Source organism: Heterocephalus glaber, unplaced genomic scaffold, assembly GCF_053883595.1.
Source record: "Heterocephalus glaber isolate CG9 unplaced genomic scaffold, H.glaber_assembly_v1.0 deba00001537, whole genome shotgun sequence".
Taxonomy (NCBI): Eukaryota; Metazoa; Chordata; class Mammalia; order Rodentia; family Bathyergidae; genus Heterocephalus; species Heterocephalus glaber.
The window spans coordinates 1-25,999 of NW_028258332.1; the positions used below are offsets into that span (position 1 = coordinate 1).

Below are 25,999 nucleotides of genomic sequence, written 5' to 3' on the forward strand. Positions count from 1 at the left end.
GGACCAAATCACAATATCCAGGTGCTTGCCATGTGACATGATCCCTCCCCATCCCCACCAACTTACAGTAATACTAACTTTCCTACCCACAATGGAAGACACAGGCGTTTCAATTTCAATGCTATCTATCAACCTGACCCTAACCCTATCCCTAGCCCTTACCCTGGCAGAACAATAAGTCATCCTCAAGGACCGCTATTTCTGCACTATCCATGACCCTAATGAAAAGAAGCACCCTAACCGTAACAATCATACCCACACTCGAAACGTCATGAACATGAATTGGAACCCCAAACCTAAACCTACTCCTTACCCTAACCCTAACCCTAAGCCACAGGCCCAAATCACAATACCCATGTCCTTGACATTTGACATTATCCCTCCCCCTCCCCACCAACTTACGCTAATCCTAAGTTTCTAACCCACACCGGAAGACTCACGCATTCCAATTTCCATACTATCTATCACGCTGACCGTAACCCTAACCGTAGCCCTAACCCTACCAGAACAATAAGTCACCCTCAATTACCGCAATTTCTGCACTATCCATGACCCTCATGAAAGGAAACACCCTAACCCTAACAATCATACCCACACTCCAAACGTCAGGTACGTGAATAGTAACCTTAAAACCGAAACCTTTCCCTAACCCTAACCCTAATCTTAAGGCGCAATACAACTTCACAATATCCAGGAGCTTGACGTTTGACATTGTCCCTCCCACTCCCCACAAACTTACCCTTATACTGACTTTCCAACCCACACCGGAAGACTCAGGCATTTCAATTTCAATGCTCTCTATCACCCTTACCCTAACCCTAACCCTACCCCTAAGTAAACCCGATCCCTAAGTCCTCCACAGGAACCGCTATTTCACCACTATTCCTGACTCTTACGAAAAGAAGAACCCTAACCCTGACAGTCATACCCACACGCCAAACATCAGGTACATGGTTTGGAACCCTAAACCTAAACCTGTTCCTACCACTAATCCTACCCCTAAGCCGCAGGACCAGATCACAAGTCACATGTGCATGACATTTGACATTATCACTCCCCCTCCCCACGAACTTACACTAATACTAACTTTCCAACCCACACTGGAAGATACAGGCATCTCAATTTCAATGCTATCTATCACCCTGACCCTAACCCTAGCCCTAGCCCTAGCCCTACGCGAACCCTAAGTCATTCTCAGGTACAGCTATTTCTGAACTATCCATGACCCTTACGAAAATAAGTACCCTAACCCTAACAATCATACCCTCAGTCCAAACGTCAGGTGTATGAATTGGAACCCTAAACATAAACCTACACCTCATACTAACCCTAACCCTAAACTCCAGGACTAACTCCCAGTACCCATGTACTTGTCATTTTCTATTATCCCTCAGGCTCTCCAGAAACTTACGCTAATACTAACTTTCCAACCCTCATTCTAAGATCCATTCGTTTCAATTTCAATGCTCTCTATCACCCTAACCCTATCCGTGACCCTACCCGAACCCTATGTTATTGTCACATATCTCTATTTCAGCACTATCCCTGACCCTTTTGAAAAGAAGAACCCTAGCTCTAAAAGTCATACGCACTCCTAACATCAGGTACATGAATTTATAATCCTAAACCTGAACCTAATCCTTACCCTAACCCCAACCCTAAGCAGCAGGACCAAATCCCAATACCCAGGTACATGACATTCAACATTATCCTTAACTCTCCCCATGAACTTACGCTAACACCAACTTTCCATCCCACAATTGAAGACAATGGCATTTCAATTTCAATGTTATCTATCACATTAACCCTTCTGCTAACCCTACCTTAGCCCTAAGTCATTTTCATCTACCTCTATTTCACCGCTATCCATGACACTTACGAATAGAAGAACCTTAACCCTAACCATCATACCACCCTCCAAACATCAGGTACATGAATTGGAACCCTAAACTTAAACCTAATCCTAACCCTAACTGTAACCCTAAGCCGCAGGACCAAATACCAATACCCAGGTTCTTGACATTCGACATTATCCCTAACCCTTCCCATGAACTTACACTAATACTAATTTTGCAACCCACACTTGAAGACCCAAGCATTTCAATTTCAATGCTATCTATCACCCTAACCCTATCCCGAACCCTAACTCTACCATAACCCTCAGTCATTTTCATGTACCTTTGCTTCAGCACTATCCATGACATTTACGGAAAGAAGAACCCTATCCCTAAATATCATACCCACACTCCAAACATCAGGTGCGTGAATTGGAATCCTAAACCTCAACCTACTCCTAACCCTAACCCTAAGCAACAGCACCGAATTCCTATACCCAGGAACTTGAAATTCTACATTATCCCTCACCCTCACCATAAATTTACACTAAAACTAATTATCTAACCCACACTTGAAGACACAAGCATTTCAATTTCCATGCTAATTATCACCTAAACCCTAACCCAAACCCTTACCCTCCCTTAACCCTATGTCATTTTCATGTACCTGTACTTCAGAGCTATCTATGACACTTACAAGAAGAAGAACCCTAACCCGAAATATCATCTACACACTCCAAACATCAGGTTCATGAATTGAAATCCTAAATCTAATCCTAATCCTTTCCCTTACCCTAAGCAGCAGGACCAAATTCCAATTCACAGGTACTTGAAATTCTACATTATCCTCACCCTCCCCATGTACTTACACTAATACTATCTTTCCAACCCTCACTTTGACAAGACACAAGAATTTCAATATCTATGCTCTCTATCTATCACCCTTTAACTGACCCCTAACCCTAACACTACCATAAGCCTAAACCATTTTCACGTAGCTCTTTTTCAGCACTATCCATGATATTACGAAAATAAGAACCGTATCCTCTAAAAATCTTACCACACACTCAAAACATCAGGTACATTTACTGGAACCCTAAAGCTAAACCTAATCCTATCCCTAACCCTAACCCTAAGCAACAGGACCAAATTCAATAAAACAGGTACTTGAAATTCTACAGTATCCCTAACCTCATCATGAATTAACACTACTACTAACTTTCCATCCCCCACTTGAAGACACAGGCATTTCAATTTCAATGTTATCTATCACCCTAACCCTAACCTTAAGCCTAACACTTACCCTTCCCTAACCCTAAGTCATTTTCAGGTACCTCAATTTCAGCCCTATCCATGACACTTACTAAAAGAACCCTTAACCCCAAAATCATACCCACACCCAAAACATCAGGTACATGTGAAATGGAACCCTAACCCCAAAACTAATCCTATCCCTAACCCTAAGCACCAGGAACAAATTCCAATACCCAGGTACTTGAAATTCTACATTATCCTTAACCCTCACCATGTACTTACCCTAATCCGAATGCGTTCCATTCACCTTACCACATCTCGTACCATCGGGAATATTTTGAGATGGCACAATTCTGCTCTCAAAGTGGAAGCGTCATCCTGGCCAATGAACCACCACTCCAAGCTAACGGGTTGTTTCCAAAATTGCTCAGGACCTGTCACAGGAATAATGAGTTGGTTTTCAATCTGTGATACCACATCTCCTGCCACAGAGGAGGTTTCTGTCCTGGCACTACACTGCTCCTGTAATGGTGTTGCCTTCCAGTTTGACATAACGATCTGAGCTAACGGGATGCTTCTAAATTGACTCAGAACCTCTCAAAGTAAAAAAGAGAGTGTGTTCTGTCTTGCTTACCACATCTCCTGCAAGGGGGAATATTTTGGGATGGCACCATGTCACTACCTTTTTGGAGGCTGTTTCTGGGCCACATTACGGACACTCCCATTTAATGGGATGCTTCTGAAATGGCTTGGAACCTCTCACAGTAAAAAAGAGATTTCGTTCGATCTACCTTAACAGGTCTCCTGCCACAGGGGAGGATTCTGGCAAGGCATCACTCCACGCCCATAGTGAAGCCGACTTCAGGCCACCTTGCAGCCACTCCCAGCTAATTGGATACTTCCAAAATGGTTCAGAACCACACACAGTAAAAAAAGAGAATGTGTTCCATCCATCTTACCACATCTCCTGCTACAGGAGAGTATTTTGGAATGGCACAATGATGCTCTCCAAGTGGAGGCATCTTCCCGGCCACCATTCTGCCACTCCCAGCTAATGGGTTGCTTCTCACATGGCTCAGAACTGCTCACAGGAAAAAGACAATGCGTTCAATCTGCCTTACCACATTTCCTGTAGTGGGGGAGGATTCTGGCATGGCACCATGCCACTCCCAAATTGAAGGCAGACACCTGGCCACAGTACTGATGATCACAGCTAATAGGATGCTTCTCAAATGGCTCAGAACACCTCAGAGGAAAAAAGAGAATGTGTTCCATCCACCTTACTACATCTCCTGCCACGGGGGAATATTTTGGGATGGCAAAATGGTGCTACTGCAGTGGAGGCATCTTCCTGGCCAACGTACTGCCACTCCCAGCTAATGGGTTGCTTCCAAAATGGCTCAGAACCACTCACAGGAAAAAACAGAATGTGTTCGATCTATGTTACCAAATTTCTTGCAATGGGGGAGGATTCTGACATGGCACCATGCTGCTACCCGAGTGGAGGCAGACTCCGGGCCACCCTACTGATGATCACAGCTTAAGGGATGCTTCTGAAAGGGCTCAGAAACACTCATAGGAAAAAAGAGAAAGCTTTTGACCTGCCATACCACATCTCCTGCTACGGCGGAGTATTCTGGCCTGGCAATACCCTGTTCCAGTAGTCAAGGCAGCTTCCTGGCCACCGTATGTCTGATGCCAGCTAATGGGATGCTTCCATAATGGCTCAGAACAGCTCACAGTAAAAAGCAGATTGCATTTGATCTACTTTACCACATCTCTGGCCACAGTGGAGGATTCTGGCATGGCACCACTCCACTCCCAAAGTGGAGGTGGCTTCCTGGCCACCGTATGGCCACTCCCAGAAATGGGATGCTTCCGAAAAGGCTCAGAACTGCTCACAGGAAAAATGATAATGTGTTCCATTCACCTTACCACATGTCCGGCCATGGGGGAATATTTTGGGATGGTGCAATGCTGATGTCCTAGTGGAAGTGGCTTCCTGTCCCCCATACCACTGGACACAGCTAATGGGTTGCTTCCAAAATGGCTCAGAAACTGTCATAAGAAAAAAGAGACTGCGTTCCATCTGCCATACCACAACTCCAGCCACGGGGGAGGATTCTGGCCTGGCCCTACCCTGCTCCATTAGTGGAGGTGGCTTCCAGGCCACCTCCCAGCTGCTCCCAGCTAATGGGATGCTTCCGAAATGGCTCAGAACTGCTCACAGGAAAAACAAGAATGCATTCCATCCACATTACCACATTTGCCACAGGGGAATATTTTGGGATGGCACAATGCCTCTCCCATAGTGGAGGTGGCTTCCTGGCCACCCTACTCCCACTCCCAGCTAATGGGTTGCTTCTGAAATGGCTCAGAACCACTCACAGTAAAAAAGAGAATGTGTTCGATCTACCTTACCAAATTACCTGCAATGGGGGGTTTCTAGCATGGCACCATACTGCTCCAGTAGTGGAGGCAGACTCTGGGCCAACACACCGATGATCACAGCTAAGGGGATGCTTCCAAAAAGGCTCAGAACCACTCACAGGAATAAAGAGAAAGTGTTCCTTCTGCCATACCACATCTCCTGCCATGGGAGAGGATTCTGGCCTGGTACTATCCCACTCCAGTAGTGGAGGCAGATACCAGGCCATCCTTTGGATGATCCCAGCTAATGGGATGCTTCTGAAATGGCTCAGAACAGCTCACAGGGAAAAAGAGATTGCATTCAATCTGTGATAAAACATCTGCAGCAGGGGAGGATTCTGGCCTGGCACTACCCTGCTCCAGTAGTGGAGGCGGATTCCGGGACACCATAAGGCCACTCCCAGGAAATTTGATGCTTCCAAAATGGCTCAGAACCATTCACAAGAGAAAAGAGAATGCACACAATCCACCTTAAAACATCTCCTGCCACAGGGGATTATTTTGGGATGGCACAATGCTGCACCCAAAGTGGAGGCATCTTCCTGGCCACCAAACCACCACTCCCAGATAATAGGTTGCTTCCAAAATGGCTCAGAACTGCTCACAGGAAAAAAGAGAATGCATTCGATCTATGTTACCAAATTTCCTGCAATGGGGGTGGATTCGGGCATGGCACCATGAAGCTGCCATACTGGAGGCAGACTCCAGGCCAAGGTACTGATAATCATAGCTAACGGGATGCTTCTGAAATGACTCAGAACCTCTCAGAGGAAAAAGGAGAAAGCTTTTGATCTGCCATACCACATCTCCTGCCACGGCAGAGGATTCTGGCCTAGCACTACCCTGCTCCAGCATTGGAGGTGGCTTCCTGGCCCAAGTACATCCAATCCCAGCTAACTGGATGCTTTTGAAATGGTTCAGAAGAGTTCACAGTAAAAAAGAGATTGCATTCAACCTACCTTACCACATCTCCTGCCACAGCGGAGGACTCTGGCATTTCACCACTCCACTTCCATAGTGGAGGCAGCTTCCAGGCCACTGTATGACCACTCCCAGCAAATGGGATGCTTCTGAAATGGTTCAGAACCACTTCACAGGAAAAGAGAATGCATTCCATCCACCTTACCACATCTTCTGCAATAGGGGAATATTTTGGGATGGCACAATGCCACTGCCGAAGTGGAGTCATTTTCCTGGACACCATACCACCACTCCCAGCTAATAGGTGGACTCTGAAATGGCTCAGAACTGCTCAAGGGGGAAAAAGAGAATTCATTCGATCTACCTTATCATATTTCCTGCAATGGGGAAGGATTCTGGATTGGCACCATGCCGCTCCTATATTGGAGGCAGATTCCGGGCCACTGTACCGATGACCAAAGCTAATGGGATGCTTCTGAAATGGCTGAGAACCACTCACAGGAAAAAGGAGAATGCATTCCATCCACCTTACCACATCTCTATGATGGGGAATATTTTGGGATGGCACAATGCAGCTCCCATAGAAGAGGCAGCTTCCTGGCCACAATATGGCCACCATCAGCTAAAGGGATGCTTCCAAAGTTTCTCAGAATGAATCACAGGAAAACAGATATAACATTAGATCTGTGATACCATATCTCCTGCCACAGGGGAGGATTCTGTCCTGGCACTACCCCGCTTCAGTAGTGGAGGTGGATTCTGGTCCACCATCTGATCACTTCCACCTAATGGGATGCTTCTGAAATGGCTCAGAACTACTCACAGGAAAAAAGAGAATGCATTAATTCTACTTTACCAAATTTCCTGCAATGGGGGAGGATTCTAGCAAGGCACCATGCCGCTCCCATAGTGGAGGCAGACTCTGGGCCAAGGTACCGATGATCAGAGCTAACAGGATGCTTCTGTAATGGCTCAGAACCACTCACAGAAAAAAAGAGGATGTGTTCCATCCACATTACCACATCACCTGCCACAGGGAATATTTTGGGATCCCAGAATGCTGCTCCCATAGAGGAGGCAGCTTCCTGGCCAAAATATGGTCACTCCCAGCTAAAGGGATGCTTCTGAAATTTCTCAGAACCAATAACAGGAAAAAAGAGATTGCATTCGATCTGCAACAGCACATCTCCTGCTAAAGTGGAGGATTCTGGCCTGGCATTACCCCACTTCAGTAGTGGAGGTGGATTCCAGGACACCATATGGCTGCTCGCTCTAAAAGTGATGCTTCTGAAATGGCTCAGAACCACTCACAAGAGAAAAGAGAATGTGTACAGTCCACCTTAAAACATCTCCTGCCACGGGGGATTATTTTGGGATGACACAATGCTGCACCCAAAGTGGAGGCATCTTCCTGACCACCGAACCACAACTCCTAGCTAATAGGTTGCTTCCAAAATGGCTCAGAACAGCTCACAGGAAAAAAGAGAATGCATTCATTCTGTTACCAAATTGCTGCAATGGGGGTAGATTCGGGCATGGCACTATGCTGCTCCCATACTTGAGGCAGACTCTGGGCCAAGGTACTGATGAGCACAGCTAATGGGATGCTTCTGAAATGGCTCAGAACCACTCACAGGAAAAAAGAGAATGTTTTCCATCCATCTTACCACATCTACTGCCACCTGGGAATATTTTGGGATGCCACAATGCTGCTCCCTTAGTGGAGGTGGCTTCCTGGCAACCGTACTGCTGCTCTCAGGTAATGGATTTCTTCTGAAGTGGCTCAGAACCACTCACAGTAAAAAGAGATTGTGTTCAATATACCATACCACATCTCCTGTCACAGGGGAGGATTCTGTCCTGGGACCATGCTGCTCCCTTAGTGGAGGCAGATTCCAGGCCACGGTACAATCACTCCCAGGTAATGGGATGCTCTCAAAATGGCTCAGAACCAATTACAGGAAAATGAGATTTTGTTCAATCTGTAATACCACATCTCCTGCCCTCGGGGAGGATTCTAGCAGGGCACCACGCTGCTCCCATAGTGGAGACGAATTCCAGTCCACTGTATGTCTGCTCCAAGCTAATGGAATTCTGAAATGGCTCTGAACAGCTCACAGGAATAAAGAAAATGCGTTCCAATGAACACAACACATCTTCTGCCATGGGGGAATATTTTGGTATGGCAAAATGCCGGTAAGAATGTGGAGGTGGCTTCCTGGCCACTGTATGGCCACTCCCAGCTAATGGGATGCTTCAGAAATGGCTCAGAAAAATATCACAGGAAAAAAGAGATTGTGTTCAATCTGCCATACCACATCTCCTGCCAAGGGAGAGGATTCTAGCCAGGCACTACCCAACACCAGGAGTGAAGGTAGATTCCAGGCCACCATATGGCCTCTCCCAGCTAACAGGATGCTTCCAAAATTTTTTATAACCTATCACAAGAAGAAGAGATTGTGTTCAATCTGTCATACCACATCTCATGGCATGGGGGAGGATTATGGCCTCACACTACCTCTCTCCAGTAGTGGAGGCTGATTCTGTGCCACTGGACGACCGTTTGCAGCTAATGGAATGCTTCCAAAATGGTTCAGAACCGCTCACAGGAAAAAAGAGAGTGTGTTCCATCCACCTTATCACATCTCCTGCCACGGGGAAATATTTGGGGATGGCACAATGCTGCTCCCAGAGTGGAGGCAGCTTCCTGGCCACTGTATACCTGCTCACAGCTAATGGAATGCTTCCAAAATGGCTCAGAAAATATCACAGGAATAAAGAGAAGGTGTTCGATTCACGTTACCACATCTCTTGCCATGGAGGAATATTTCAGGATGGCACCATGCCACTCCCATAGTGGAGGGGGATTTCGGGCCACTGTATGGCCACTCCCAGCTAATGTGATGCTTCTGAAATGGATCAGAATGGCTCACGAGAAAAAAGGGAATGTGTTCCATCTACCTTACCAAATATCCTACCATGAGGGAGCATTTGGCATGGCACCATGCCACTCCAATATTTGAGGTGGCTTCCGGGCCACCATACCAATGATCACAGCTAATCAGATGCTTCCAAAATGGCTCAGAAACACTCACAGGAAAAAAGAGAATTTGTTCCATCCACCTTACCACATCTCCTGCAACAGGGAAATATTTCAGGATGTCACAACGCTGGTCTAATATTGGAGTTGGTTCCTGTGCCGAAGTTCGGCCGCTCCCATCTAATGGGATGCTTCTGAAATGGCTCAGAACCGCTCACATGAAGAAAGGAAATGTGTTCCATCCACCTTACCACATCTCCTGCCACGTGGGAATATTTCAGGATGGCACCATGCTGATCCCATAGGGGAGGGGGATTCCGGGCCTCTGTACAGCCACTCCAAGCTAATGGGATGCACCCAAAATGGTGCAGAACCACTCACAGGAAAAAAGAGAATGTGATTGATCTACCTTAGGAAATTTCCTGACAGAGGGGAGGATTCTGGGTTTGCACCACCCTGCTCCTATAATGGAGGTGTTATCCAGGTTAACATAAGGCTGCTCCCACCTAATTTAATGCTTGGGTAATGGCTCAAAACCGCTCACAGGAAAAAAGATATTGTGTTGGATCTAACTTATCACATCCCCTCACATGGGGAAATATTTTGGGATGGCACCACCCCGCTCCTCTACTGGAGGTGGCTTCCAGGTCAGGGTATGCCCACTCCCAGGTAATTGGATGGCTCCAAAATGGCTCAGAACCACTCAAAGGAAAAAAAGATTGCATTCGATCTACCTTATGACATCTTCTGCCACAGGGGAGGATTCTGGCCTGTCACCACACCACTCCCATAGTGGAGGTGGCTTCCGGCCCACTGTATGGAAGCTCCCAGCTAATGGGATGCTTCCTAAATATCTCAGAACTGCACACAGGAAAAATGAGAATGTGTTTGGTCCACCTCTCCACATCTCCTGCAATGGGGGTATATTTCTGGATGGCACCATGTTGCTCCCTTAGTGCAGGGGGCATCCAGGTGACCATATGGACACTCCCAGCAAATGGGATGCTCCCAAAATGTCTCAAAACCCCTCACAGGAAAAAAAGAGAATGCATTAGATCTACCTTACCAAATTTCCTGCCATGGGGGAGGATTCTAGCATGGCATCATGCCACTCCCCTAGTGGAGGCGGATTCTGGACCACTGTATGTATTCACACAGCTAATGGGAAGCTTCTAATATGGCTCAGAACCACTCACAGGAGAAAAGAGAGTGCATTTGATCCACCTTAGCACAGCTCTTTCCATGAGTGAATATTTTGGAATGGCACCACGCCACTCCCATAGTGGAGGGGGCTTCTGGGCCAACACACTGCCTCTCCCAGGTAATGGGATGCTCCTGAAATGGCTCAGAACAGCTCACAGGAAAAACGAGAATGTGTTCTATATACCTTACCAAATTTCCTGACATGGGGGAGGATTTGGCATGGCACTATGCTGCTCCTACAGTGGAGGCATCTTCTGGGCCACTGAACCAATGCTCACAGCTAATGGGATGCTTCCAAAGTGGCTCAGAACTACTCACAGGATAAAAGAGAATGTGTTACATCCACCTTACCACATCTCCTGCCATGGGGGAATATTTCTGGATGGCACCATGCCCCTCCTGTAGTGGAGGTTGAATCCTGGCCACGCTATTGCCCTTCCCAGCTAATGGGATGCTTCAGAAATGGCTCAGAACTGCATACAGGAAAAATGAGAATGTGTTTGATCCAACTTACCACATCTCCTGCCACGATGGTATATTTCGGGATGGCACCATGCCACTCCCGTATTGGAGTGGGCTTCCGGGCCACTGTATGGCTACTCTCAGCTAATTGGATGCTACTAAAATGGATCAGAACCACTCACAGGAAAAACGAGAATGCGTTAGATCTACCTTACCACATTTCCTGCCATGGGGGAGGATTCTGGCATGGCACCATGCCAGTCCCATAGTGGAAGCAGATTCCAGGCCACCGTATCGGTGCTCACAGCTAATTGGATTCTTCCAAAATGTCTCAGAAACGCTCACAGGAAAAAAGAGAATGCATTCCATGCACCTTACCACATTTAATGCAACAGAGGAGGATTCTGTGCTGCCACAACCATGCTCCAGTAATGGAGGCACATTCCAGGTTGCCATAAGGCCACTCTCAGCTAATTGGATGCTTCTGAAATGGCTCAGAACCACTAACAGGAAAAAAAATATTGCTTTCAATCTAACTTACCACATCTCCTGGCACAGGGGAATACTTCAGAATGGCAAAACGCTGCTCCCGTAGTGGAGATGGATTCCGGGCCGCCGTATAGCCGCTCCCAGCTAATGGGATGCTTCCAAAATGGCTCAGAACCACTCACATGAAAAAAGAGAATGCATTCGATCTACCTTACCAAATTTCCTGCCATGCAGGAGGATTCTGGCATGGCACTATGATGCTCCCATAGTGGAGGCGGCTTCTGGGCCACTGTACCTTTGATCACAGCTAATTGGTTGCTTCTGAAATGGCTCAAAATAACTCACAGGATAAAAGAGAATGCATTCCATTCACCTTCCCACATCTCCTTCCTTGGGGGAATATTTCAGGATGGCATCATGCCTCTCCTGTAATGCAGTCCTCTTCCAGACCACCATACAGCCACTCCCAGCTAATGGGATGCATCTGCATCTGAAATGGCTCAGAACCACTCACAGAAAATAAGAGGATGGGTTTGATCTACCTTGCCACATTTCCTGCCATAGCAGAGGATCCTGGGATGGCACCACCCTGCTCCCATAATGGAGGCACATTCTAGTTTGCCATAAGCCCGCTCCCAGCTAATTAGATACTTCCAAAAAGACTCAGAACAACTCACAGGGAAAAAGAGAATGCATTCGATCTAGCTTACCCCACCTCCTCCCACAGGGGCAGATTCTGCCCTGGCACCACCCCGGTCCCATAGTGGAGGCGGCTTCTGGGCCAACTTACCGATGCTCACAGTTAATGGGATGCTTCTGAAATGGCTCAGAACCACTCACAGGAAAAATGATAAAGCCTTAGATCCACCTTATCACATCTCCTGCCACAGGATATTTCAGGATGGCACCAGTCTGCTCCCAAACTGGAGGCAGGTTATGTGCCACTGAGGGGCTGCTCACAGCTAACAGGATGCTTCCAAAATGGCTCAGAACCCCACAAAGGATAAAAGAGAATGCATTTGATACACGTTACCACATCTCCTGCCACGGGGGAGGATTCTGGGCTGGCACTATGCTGCTCCCATAATGGAGGTAGATCAGGCCTGCCATTCCAATGCTCACAGCTAACATGATGCCCAGGAAATGGCCCAGAACCCTCATCAGAAATGAGAATGCTTTCTGTCCACTGTACTATATCTCCTGCCATGGAGGTTGAGTCTGGGGTGGTGCCACTCCACTCCCATAATGTATGCGGCCTCTGGGCCATCATTCAGCCATTCCTAGCTAATGGGATGCTTCTGAAATAGTTCAAAACCACATACAGGAAAAAAGAGAATGTACTCAATCCACACCATATCTCCTGCCACGGGGAGGATTCTGGGCTGGCACCACGCTGCTCCCATAGTGGAAGGGGCTTCCAGGTCACTGTACCTATGCTCACAGCTAATGGGATGCTTCCAAAATGGCTCAGAACTGCTCAGAGGAAAAAAGAGAATGTGTTCCATGCACCTTAACACATCTTCTGGCATGTGGGAATATTTTGGGATGGCACCATACTGCTCACATTATTGGAGGGGGCTTCCAGGCCAACATATGGCTGCTCCCAGCTAATGGGATGCATCCAAAATGTGTCAGAACCACTCACACTAAAAAAGAGAATCCATTCAATCCACTTTAACACATCTTCTGCCACAGGGGTGGATTCTGCCCTGGCACCACGCCAGTCCCACGGTGGAGGTGGCTTCCAGGCTATTGTACCAATGCTCACAACTAATAGGATGGTTCTGAAATGGCTCAGAACCATACACAGCATAAAAGATAATGCATTAGATCCACCTTAGTACATCTTCTGCCCCGGGGGAATATTTCAGGAGGGCACCAGCCTGCTCCAAATGTGGAGGCTGCTTATGTGCCAACAAATAGCAGTCCCCATGAAATACAATGCTTCCAAAATGGTTCAGAACCAGTCACAGGGAAAAAGAGGTTGCTTTCAATCTACCTTACATCTTCTGCCATGGGGGAGGATTGTGGCATGGCACCTTACTGCTACCATAGTGGAAGAGGATTCTGAGCCACCATACGGCTGCTCCCAGCTGAAGGGATGTTTCAAAATGACTCAGAACCACTCAGAGGAAAAAAGAGAATGCATTTGATCTACCTTACCACATTTTCTGCATGGGGGAGAATTCTGGCCTATCACCACACTGCTCCAATAATGGAGGTGGATTTGGGACCACTGATGGCAGCTCCTATTGAATGGGATGGTTTGGAAATGGTTCACAAGCACTCACAGGAAAAAACAGAATGTGCTCGATCCACCTTACCACATCTCCTGCCATGGGGGAGGATCCTGGGATGGCAGCACACTGCTCCCATAGTCAATGCGGCATCCATTCTGCCATACGGCTGCTCCTGCTTAGTGAGATGCTTCGGAAATGGCACAGAACCACTCACAGGAAAAAAGAGAATGTGTTTGGTCCACCTTACCACATATCCTGCAACCAGGCAGGATTCCTGGCTGGCACCAGGCCACTGCCATAGTGGAGACAGTTTCTAGTCCTTGGTATGGCCACTCCCAGCTAATAGGATGCTTCAGAAATGGCTCACAAGTGCTCACAAGAAAAAGAGAATGTGTTCCATTCACCTTACCACATCTTCTGCCACAGGAGAAGATTCCAGGATGGCACCACGCCACTCCCAAAGTGGAGGAAGCTCAACACCCCACTGTCACAAATAGATAGATCAACTAGACTAAAAATAAGTAATGAAATACTAGAACACAATCAAACTCTTGAACAAATGAACTTAACAGATATTTACAGAGTCTTCCACCTGTAATACACATTCTCCTCAGCTGCACATGGGTCATTCTCCAAAATAGACCATATACTCACACATAGAACATGTTTAAGTAAGTGCAAAGGAGTTGAAGTTGTCCCCTGTATATTATCAGACCATAGTGCAGTGAAATTGGTGATCCATAGCAAAAGAAACTTGAAAAATTTCATATACATGTGGAAATTGAACAACACACTTCTGAATAACCAGTGGGTCACAGAGGAAATTAAAGAAGAAATCAGACAGTTCCTTCAATTAAATGACAATGACAATAAAACATATTGGAATCTATGGGACACAATGAAAGCAGTCTTATGAGGGACATCCATAGCAGTGAATACGCATATTAGGAAAACAGAACAAGCCCAATTAAACAACCTGATGCTGAACCTCAAGCTCCTAGAAAAAGAAGAACAGGACAACCCCAGAGCTCATACAAGGGAGGAAATTATAAGGATCAGAGGAGAAATCAATGCAATGGAGACTGAGAATGATACAAAAAAATCAATGAAGCCAAGAGTTGGTTCTTCAAAAGAATCAACAAAATTGACACACCTTTAGCCAACCTTGTCAGAAAAAGGAAAGAAAAGGCCCAAATCCAAGCAATTAAGAATGAAAAGGGTGAAATTACAACAGACCCAGCAGAAATCCAGAGGATCATCAATACCTACTTCCAGAACCTATATGCCAATAAGATGGACAACACAGAAGAAATGGACAGATTCCTAGACACATATGAATTACCAAAGTTGAACGAAGACCTAAAAATTCTGAACAACCCAATATCAACCAATGAAATTGAAAAGGTAATTAAAAACTTATCAACTAAGAAAATCCCAGGCCCTGATGGCCTCACTGCTGAATTCTATAAGACATTTAGAGAGGAACTACTTCCGCTAATGTTTAAACTCTTCAATGAAATTGAAAGGGAAGCAATACTCCCAAATTCATTCCTGGAAGCAAGCATCACCTTGATCCCCAAAGCAGAGAAAGACCAAACCAAAAAGGAGAACTATAGGCCCATCTCACTAATGAACAAAGATGCAAAAATCCTTAATAAGATACTGGCAAACAGAATGCAGAAGATCACCAAGAAGATCATACACACTGATCAAGTGGGATTCACTCCAGGGATGCAGGGATGGTTCAATATACGAAAATCAATCAATGTAATACACTATATCAATAGAGCCAAGGACAAAAACCATATGATTATCTCCATAGATGCAGAAAAGGCATTTGACAAAATCCAACATGCAGTTATGATAAAAACCCTACAAAAAATTGGAATAGATGGTCTCTACCTCAAACTGATAGAAGCCATCTATGAAAAACCAACATCCAATATCATACTAAATGGTCAAAAACTGAAATCCTTCACACTCAAATCAGGAACAAGACAAGGATGTCCACTATCACCACTCTTGTTCAATATAGTTCTGGAAACATTAGCCACAGCAATTAGACAACAGAAAGAAAAGGAATAAAGACAGGATATGAAGAAGTCAAATTGTCATTATTTGCAGATGACATGATACTCTATATAGAAGACCCAAAGAACTCCACCAAAAGTCTTCTAGACTTAATAACCAAATTCAGTCAAGTAGCTGGTTACAAGGTTAACACACAAAAATCAATAGCTTTCCTCTACACCAATGACAGACTCACTGAGAGAGAAATAGGGCAAATAATTCCTTTCACAATAGCATCCAAAAACTGAAATACCTAGGAATCAAACTAATGAAAGAAATCAAAGACCTCTTCTCTGAAAACTATGGCACTCTGAAAAGAGAGATTGAAGATGCTATCAGAAAATGGACAGACATCCCCTGCTCCTGGGTAAGAAGGATTAATATAGTGAAAATGTCCATACTTCCAAAACTGCTATATAGATTTAAAGCAATTCCAATTGAGATCACAACAGCATACTTTATGGACCTTGAGAAAACAATTCAAAAATTCATTTGGAACAAGAAGAGGCCCAGAATAGCAAAAGCAATTCTAGGTAACAGAGACATGGCAGGGGGTATCACAATCCCCAACCTGCAACTCTACTACAAAGCTATTGTGATAAAAACAGCATGGTACGGGGAAAGAAACAGACCAGAGGACCAGTGGAAACAGATTAGAAGATGCAGAAACAAAGCCAGACACACTCAGCCATCTCATCTTCAATAAAGGAGCCAAACACCCTCACTGGAGGAAAGATAGCCTCTTTAATAAATGGTGCTGGAAAAATTAGGCTTCAACTTGCCACAGATTAAAACTAGACCTATATCTCTCACCATGCACTAAACTAAAATCAAAATGGATTAAAGATCTAAATATTAAAATAGAAACTCTGAACCAGTAGGAACAGATGTTAGGTAGAACCCTTGAAGACATTGGTGTAGGAAAAGATTTTATGAACAAAACCTCAGTTGCCCATGAACTAGCACAAACAATCAACAAGTGGGATCTCTTCTTATTAAAAGGCTTCTGCACAGCAAGAGAAACCACCAGCAGTGTGAAAAGACAACCCACAATGTGAGAAAAAATCTTCACCTGCTCTTCCTCAGACAAAGGTCTACTATCTCAAATCTATAAAGAACTTAAAAAGATCAGACCTCCCAAATTTAAAGACCCAATCTGAAAATGGGCATCTGAAATGAACAGACATTTCTCAGACAAAGAAGTAGAAATAGCAAATAAATACATGAAAAAATGTTCAACATCACTGATTATTTGAGAGATGCAAATGAAAACAATGCTGAGATTCCACCTCACGCAAGAAAGAATGGTTGCTATCATGAAATCAACCAATAACAAATGCTGGTGGGGCTGTGGGGAAAGAGGAACGCTGCTTCACTGCTGGTGGGAGTGTAGACTGGTGCAACCACTGTGGAAATCAGTATGGAGATACCTCAAAGAACTAGGACTGGGAGTCCCATTTGACCCTACTATTCCACTGCTGGGGATCTTCCCCAAAGAATTAAAAGAATCATACCACAGTGATATATGTGCACCTATGTTCATAGCAGCACAGTTTGTAATAGCTAAAACTTGGAAACAGCCCAAAGGCCCATCAACTGGAGACTGGATAAAGAAAATGTGTTTTTTTTATAAAACAGAGTACTACTCAGCCATAAAAAATGAGAAATTAGATACATTTATATCTAAGTGGATGCACATTGAGGCGATACTCTTAAGTGAAATAAATAGGACACACATGAATAAATATCGAATAGTTTCTCTGGTATGAGAAACTGAAAAGGTAAATAAGGACTAAATGTATACTAGGTAATGTGAAATAGGAAGAAAAGGGGCAAAGGGGAAGGAAGTGGGAGGGATTGGGGAATGGATAGAAGAGAATGGGATTAATATGAGAACATGGAAAAATAGGAACAAAATCTTTGTAAATAAGGAGGAATGGAGGGGTTGAAGGGAGGGCTGGGCAAGGGTGAAAAATAAGAACTAAGAGAGACTATGTAAAGTGGTAAATTTCCAATGATGAATGTCATTATATTGTATACCTAAAATGTACCAGTGATTAGAATGAATAATTGATAATGCAAAATAGGAAGAAAAGGCCCAAAGGGGTAGGGGTAGTGGGAGGGGCAGGAGAAAGGAAAGAAGGCAAAGGAAAAATGATGAGAAATGGAAAAAATGGAAATAAAGTCTTTGTAAATAGGGAAGGGTGGAGGGGGTGAAGGGAGGGCTAGGAATGGGGAAAAAATAAGAACCAAGATGCACTGTGTAAAGGTACAATTCCCAATGAGAAATGTAATTGTGTTGTATACCTACAATGTACCAATAAAAGAATTTAATAAATAAATAAATAAATAAATAAAAGAAGACCCAAAAAACTCGGTCAAAAGACTTCAAGACTTAATTGACAGATTCAGTAGAGTAGCTGGATACAAGGTCAACACTCAAAAAACAATAGCCTTCTTGTACACAAATAACAGACTCACTGAGAGAGAAATTTAGGGATACAATTCCTTTTACAATAGCATCCCCAAAAATGAAATATCTAGGAATCAATCTAACAAAGGAAGCAAAAGACCTCTACACTGAAAATTACAGCACTCTGATAAAAGAGATTGAAGAAGATACAAGAAAATGGAAAGACATCCCTTGCTCCTGGGTAGGAAGAACCAATATAGTGAAAATGGCCATACTTCCAAAACTGCTATATAGATTCAATGCAATGCCAATTGAAATTCCAACAATATACTTCACAGAACTAGAGAAAACGATCCAAAAATTCATTTGGAACCATAAGAGACCTAGAATAGCTAAAGCAATTCTAGGCAACAGAGACATGGCCGGGGGTATCACAATCCCCAACTTGAAACTCTACTACAAAGCTACTGTGATAAAAACAGCATAGTACTGGCAAAGGAACAGACCCGAGGATCAGTGGAATAGATTAGAAGATGCAGAAACAACTCCAGACATGCTCAGCCACCTCATCTTTGACAAAGGAGCCAATCACCATCATTGGAGGAAAGATAGTCTGTTCAATAAATGGTGTTGGAAAAACTGGATTTCAAAGTGCCAAAGATTGAAACTAGACCCACACCTATTACCATGCACTAAACTAAGATTGAACTGGATTAAAGATATAAATATTAAGACAGAAACACCAAACTTGCCGGAAGATAAGTTATGTAGAACTCTTGAAGACATTGACATAGGAAAAGACTTCATGAACAAAACCTCAGTAGCACGGGAACTAGCAGAAAGAATCAACAACTGGGATCTTATCTTATTAAAAAGCTACTGCACTGCAAAAGAAACCACCAACAGAGATAACAGAGAACCTACAATATGGGAAAAGAAATTTAACAGCTGTACCTCAGACAAAGGACTACTATCTAGAATTATATAAAGAACTGAAAAAATCAGACCTCCCAAATTCAAAGACCCAATTCAAAAATGGGCATCTGAAATGAACAGACATTTCTCAGACAAGGAAGTAAAAGCAGTAAACAAATATATGAAAAAATGTTCAACATCACTCATCATTTGAGAGGTGCAGATGAAAACAACACTGAGATTCCACTTCACCACAGAAAGAATGGCTGCTATCAAGAAATCAACCAATAACAAATGCTGGCGGGGCTGTGGGGAGAAAGGAACCCTTCTCCATTGTTGGTGGGAGTGCAGACTGATGCAACCACTGTGGAAGTCAGTATGGAGACACCTCAAAGAACTAGGGCTAGAGGTCCCATTTGACCCAGCTATTCCCCTGCTGGGGATCTTCCCCAAAGAATTAAAAGAATCATACCACAGTGATATATGTATCCTCATGTTCATAGTGGCACAGTTTGTAATAGCTAAAGCTTGGAAGCAGCCCAAGTGCCCATCAACTGGAAATTGGATAAAGAAAATGTGTTTTTTTAATAAAATGGAGTACTACTCAGCCATAAAGAATGAAAAACTAGAGTCATTGATAGCTAAATGGATGCATATCAAGGCCATACTCTTAAGTGAAATAAATAGGACACACATGTGTAAATACCAAATAGTTTCTCTAGTGTGAGAAACTGAGAGTGTAAACAAGGGTTAAAATGATTAAAATGAATAATTGATAATTTGAAATAGGAAAAAAGGTCCAAAGATGAAGGGGTGAAAGGAGGGGAACGGGAAAGGAAAAGAGGGAAAGGAAAAACTATGAGAAAAGAAAAAAAATGGAAACAAAATCTATGTAAATAGAGAAAGGTGGAGGGTGTGAAGGGTGCAGAGGTAATGGGGAAGAAAATAAGAACCAAGATACATCATGTACAGGTACAAACACCCAATGATAAATGTAAATGAATTGTATACCTAAAATGTACCAATAAAAGAACTTAAAAAAAAAAACTACTTACTTGCTTAAAGACATGGGTCTTTCCAGAACTCCAAGGATAAAGCCTGCTAAGAGAATTCTTTCTCCCTTAAATGAAAATATGGAGAAGTTCTGAGGGTCAATAACTATAGTGATGAATATTTGGATACTATCAATAATTTCTACCTTCCTCTCTCTGACTGTGAGCATGAAAAGCACATTTGGCCATGAAGAACGGTCCAGCTATTCTACATGACAATGGGATGCAGCCTCATAGCCATTGAGAAGTCTCTATTGTTTTACCTCCACTGACATACATGTCAAACAGCAGGGAAAAGAAAAGTCCCTTCTCCAAAGTTCATCAGAAAAAACTAAGATATTCCATGGCTGAAGATCTCACAAGACCTGATCATAACTCTGGGCATAGTAGCATTCATGGTGAAAAAACATCACATGGCCAGGTTACGTAGAGGCTCATTTTTTACCTTTCTAAGGAATATCATACCCTGTAGCCAGGCTACATGCACAGAGGTCTCGTCTATCATCAGCAATCTCACCACAACAAACATTTTTTCATCACTGCAGATATCTGAAAGGAAGGAAAACCACACCCTGCTAAAACCTTACCCTTTGCTCTGCAAGAACACTGGGCTGTGCTCTGGCATCACCACTGGCACAAAGGCTTTCTCTTCACTCTGATACCAGAAGCAATTCGAGTGCAAAACTATCATCCTGAGACTCATTATCATCAACTACTGACCTGCAAAGAATTCTGTGCTTTCTCCTGGGCAGGGTGGTCCATCACAACACCCCTGGACCAAAGAATAAGCACTCCAAGGATGTAGAGAAGATCAACATTCATTTTACTTCACTATACATGAAGGAAAAATTCAGGGTCAGTGGATTGGCTCAATTCTTCCTTCATTGCTCTCCTGGGCTCCAGAACCTAAAGCAAAGTCACAGCAACCCCACTACCCCACGACTCCACATCAGGGGCCCCAATATCACTTAGTGAAGGCCATGGATATTCCCTGCCTATGCTGCAGTGAAGGTCCATGGCTGTCCTTACACAGATCCTGGTGATGTTCAGGGCTCACCATGAGCTGTGGACTCCCTCACTGGAAAAGAAGCACAAGAGATTCTACCCTTTGTGGGCTCCTCCGTGTCTACCTGTACAACTCCCATGTCATCCTATCATTCAGGTTCCATCACCACCACCATGCTCCTCCCTCCTGCTTGTCAACAAACTAGCCATGCCATGGTAATGGATGCCTTTGAGGAGATACCTCCCAATTCACTCCAATCCCCATCTCAGGGACCCACTCTGTCACAATGACCTCATGCCCTGCTTACTCCCCTAGTGGGACACGTGTGAAATACATGTCATCTCTCCTGGAAGGGAACCAATAGCATCTGATGCTTCCTTGTGACAGCAAGAAGGCACAGAGCACCACACTTGTCGATGAAGAGGGCGGAATCAGAGGTTCACCATCAATAGCCAATCTGTCACAGAAAAAAAGGCTATGATGCTGAGTGTGGCACAAACTCTGAACCACTCAGTAGTCAAGACCTTAGAGGGTGCATGTCTAGGAAACATGTGAATACCTCATGCACACCCTCTTCACATCCATCTGAATACAGACCATCACTTGGTGCCCAATGAGGTACTAGCACGCTGATTCTCACCTGACACCTGCATGCAGTTCCAGCCATAGTCTGCTCATCTTCCCTTGAAGGAACCTGCAGAAAACATGGAGAAGACAAAGTCAGTGTTGAGTCAATGAGCATTTCAATTCCCACAAAAACCACTGACTCACACTGGAAATCTACCTGGCTGCTGGGATAACTGCATGAAAAAAATCCTGTCCCGACAGTCAAACCTCTCCTAAGTGGACCCCTGCAGACTCTCCTGTGCTTCAGCTCCCCGGGCTGGGACACAGCAAGCACCCAAACCTAGACACCATGTCTTCTTCACTGCTCACTCTTTTACCATCCATTTCACATAAGCTGTGCCAAGTGTCCCCTCCCAGAGAGTGGCATTGCTGTGGATTCCATCCTTCCTTACTTGAGCAACTTCAAATCAAGCAGTGGGCTACAAATGCCAAGCAACACCTTTGTCACTTACACATGTGAAAGTGGCAGGACCTCATTGGTGGCCTGGGCACAAGCCCACACTTACCTGGATGTCTGTATGCATCCACCTGATTATACTGTGCTGCTCACTGTGACATGACTGTCCCTGTGAAAATGACATCAGAGAATACTGATTTAGTCCATGTGAGTATTGTGGAGGTCACTGTGTTAGACTGTGGCCCCTTTGCTTTAACACCTCAGTCTCAGGGGTGTTTCCTAGAAAAAATATGGTAAGAGAATTCTTTCTCACTTGAAGGGAAACCTGCAGAAGTTCTAAGGCTCAATATTCATAGTGGATGTTAGCAAGAATCCTGGCCTCCCTCCCCATCCACCTAGCCAACATGAAAACTACATTATGGGTCAGTTCCCCTACATGAAAATGGGACACTTACCAGCAGCCACTGGGAAGATTTCATCTTCACTGGCACACAGGTGAATCAGTGGGGAAAAGCAAAGTGTGCCCAAGTGCCCTCCCACAATGTACATCAGTAAAGAAGAAGGTGTTGCATGGCTGAGGGTAGCAGCATCTCCCAAGACCTTTTGGCAGGATACCTGGTGATGAAACATGTTAATACCAGGTTAGCCAGAGGCTCCTTCTGACCTGGATACAGACATCTGGCCTAGTGATCAGCTTGTACCCATGGTGTTATTTCCCTGGCTTTCCGTAAGTGTACATCAACCAACTTCTTGATCACTCTGTATCCATGAAGGGAAAAGGAACAAGACCATGCTAAAAGGATACAGCATGTTCTGCAAGCATACAACGTGTTCAATTCATTGACAACCACCACTGGTGTGGGAGGCTTCCACTCCACCGCATACCAGATTGAAAATGAGAGAAGAATATCATCCCAAGGTTCTGATCTTCACCAAGTGGGTGCCTGCAAGTTTCCTGTGCTTCTTTCTCAGCAGTCTGGTACTCAAGCATGTCACTGCATATAGTAAGCAAGTAATCCCAGGACACAGGGACCTTGAACAGTACTTTTCCTACCCTATACAAAAAGAAAACTCACACAGACTAGATTTCTGATTTGTTAGTCTTTTATACTTGAATTTATTCACACAAAATATGGTATCGGCTACACTCAGGGCCCCAACATGCTCCACTGAAGCCTAGGAAGATCCATTTCCTATGCTGTGATGGAGGTCATACTTGCTGCTATCTGGATCCTGGTGAGGTTCCAGGGTCTGGCCTTTCCTGGCTGTGAGGTCTGGACCCATCACTAGAAAACACACCTGAAAGAACCCATCCTGTACTTTATCCTATGCCCTTCTTTTTCTCCATCTGCACAATCTGCACATCATGGGATTACTCAGGGGTCCATCACCACTACAAGGACCCTCATTTATGCACACTGAAAGCCAGAGAAGAGAAAATGGACACTCCTGAGCAGACACTGGACAAACTGTTACAATCAGTATCTCAGGGAACTACTCTAGGATAATTATCTGAATCCTTGATTTTTCTCTACAATGCCTAGTTTGTTGTTGTTGTTCTTTTTTCTTGAAGCAAAAAATTTATTAGTACATTTCAGGTAAACATAATGATAGCATTCATCACAGGGAATTTGTACCTGTTCATGATGTATCTTTCTTCTTCTTTTTTTCCCATTCTCCTCCCCTCCACCTCTCTCCTTCTCCTTTATTTACAAAAGCTTTGTTTCCATTTTTTCTTCTATTTTCTTTTCTTTCTTTCTTCTTTCTTCTCCCCCTCCACCCTCTTTTTTTCCCCTTTACAATGGCCAGTTTAAAGGCACACTTTTGGCCTGGATTCAGTAGCACATGATTCTACACCCTGATAGGAATGAGGCCCTTAACCTCACACTTGCCAAATAAAGGAGACTACCTCAGTTTCACTATCAACAATGAAAATCACATCTGAAAATAAGGTCTCTGATGTGTGAATGTGGGGTCAGCTCAGAACTCGACAGCCACAGTGACCTTCCCAGCATAAGAATCCAGTACATGACAACATCTCATTAGGCTATTACCCTTATGCTAGCCACCTGGATATTGAAGATTGGATGGGTGCCAATGGGCTGTAATTTATACTTTTGTTTTTCCTTGGTTTGTTCAAGGTTTTTTCAACACACTTATTCAGTTGATCACTTCCATTAACTTGAAAGCACCTACAGAAAACTGTCATTTAGCTCTCATCTTGCTCTTCCATGGCACTGACTCTTTCTGCCCCTCACCCAGAAACAGAAAGGCATCCTTCAGCTATGTGTTAATAGAGTCCTTAATTCTATGTAAATTGTATTCTCTGGCATGTCCAAATATGTAATAGAGCCATCTGTGAATTTTTCAATGTTTACTGTTGTATTGTAACCCCACCATGTCTACATCCAACCATGATGCAATGGATCCCTGAAATTGTACAGGTTCAATATTCATTTCTGTCTCATACAAAATGCAGTATTGCATTCACTAGATATTTTCATCATGTCTCTCATTTCATCCATTAGTACTTGTAACAAAACCTCAGTAACAAGTGTCAAGGACATCCTCATCACTCATCCCTTATATGAAGATCTGACTTTCTGTGATGTGGTGAATGCCCACATTAGCACTTAGAGATCAGTAGTGTTCTACTTTACAAAACTTATTTTGCCTGCTGTGATGTATTCACCTATCTATGGACTCTTGTCATAGACTTCTGATTTGGTATATGTCTCATTTGCACTTATACAACTCCAAATTCCCTATGTCACTTCATCATTTCAGCATCCACTTACATTATCTAGATATTTGCAGGCTTCCATGGATAAAGCCTTGTAAGAGAGTGTTGTCTGTCTTCAGTGATACATGCAAACCTTCCAAGGACAATATTTCAGAGATGGATTCAGTGAAAATTACATAAATCTCTTCTCCACCAGTAGCAATACAAGCATATTACATCTATTACATTCCAGAAAAGATGCAATAACATTTGATGTATCCTTGTAATATTAAGGTGATAATATGTTTTGAAAACATGTATCACCAGAAGTGGGGGAATATAATAAAACCTAACACAGTCATAAAATGAATTGCTGAAAATGAGATGTCACTAGTGAGTGACTATTTCATCCCAGACCAATACACTAGCCAAGACCTTAACATCTGAGCACCTAATTAGGAACTTGCCAGGATTATAGAAGATCAAACAGCCTTCACTGGACTATGACCATTTTATCATTTACCTTGTTACTAGGGTGACTGCAACAACCATCTTTTCTGGATCACTGTGTTCTCTTCAAGGGCATCTGAAAAATATACAAAGCCAGTTTGGCATAGAAGGTGCTGTGTCAGAACATGAGCCCACTCCCTTTTTAATGTCCATTGCTAAAGGACAGCTAAACTCCTCAGGATACCTGGATTCACCAAACAAAAACAGTATTGTCAGAGAGCCCATATTTTGTCATCTCCACACCCTGGAAATTAACCTATGCTTACTGTAGTCCTAGAGTTCCACAATAATTTCAATTAACCAGTTCATAATCACTCCCTCAGCAGTCCTTGCTAAAACACCAATTTTCCCTATGGCATATAAAGCATAAACTCATATTTACTAGAACTGTGAAGGACAAAATTATTTCTTAT

General features: G+C 43.9%; 1 long non-coding RNA gene across 5 annotated transcripts; it reads right to left on the reverse strand.

Moving 5' to 3' along the window:
* Positions 1-3,276: 3,276 nt before the first annotated feature.
* Positions 3,277-25,968, reverse strand: LOC147824583 (uncharacterized). 5 transcript variants are annotated; one of them, XR_015442144.1, is made up of 5 exons: positions 25,600-25,968; positions 22,810-22,969; positions 22,464-22,523; positions 21,971-22,024; positions 3,277-3,523 (listed from the first exon to the last, which is right to left on the reverse strand). It is a non-coding gene; the product is annotated as an uncharacterized LOC147824583 (long non-coding RNA). The 5 variants fall into 5 exon arrangements; XR_015442140.1 differs by having other exon boundaries at positions 22,464-22,633; XR_015442143.1 differs by lacking the exon at positions 3,277-3,523 and adding an exon at positions 20,549-21,402.
* Positions 25,969-25,999: the final 31 nt, after the last annotated feature.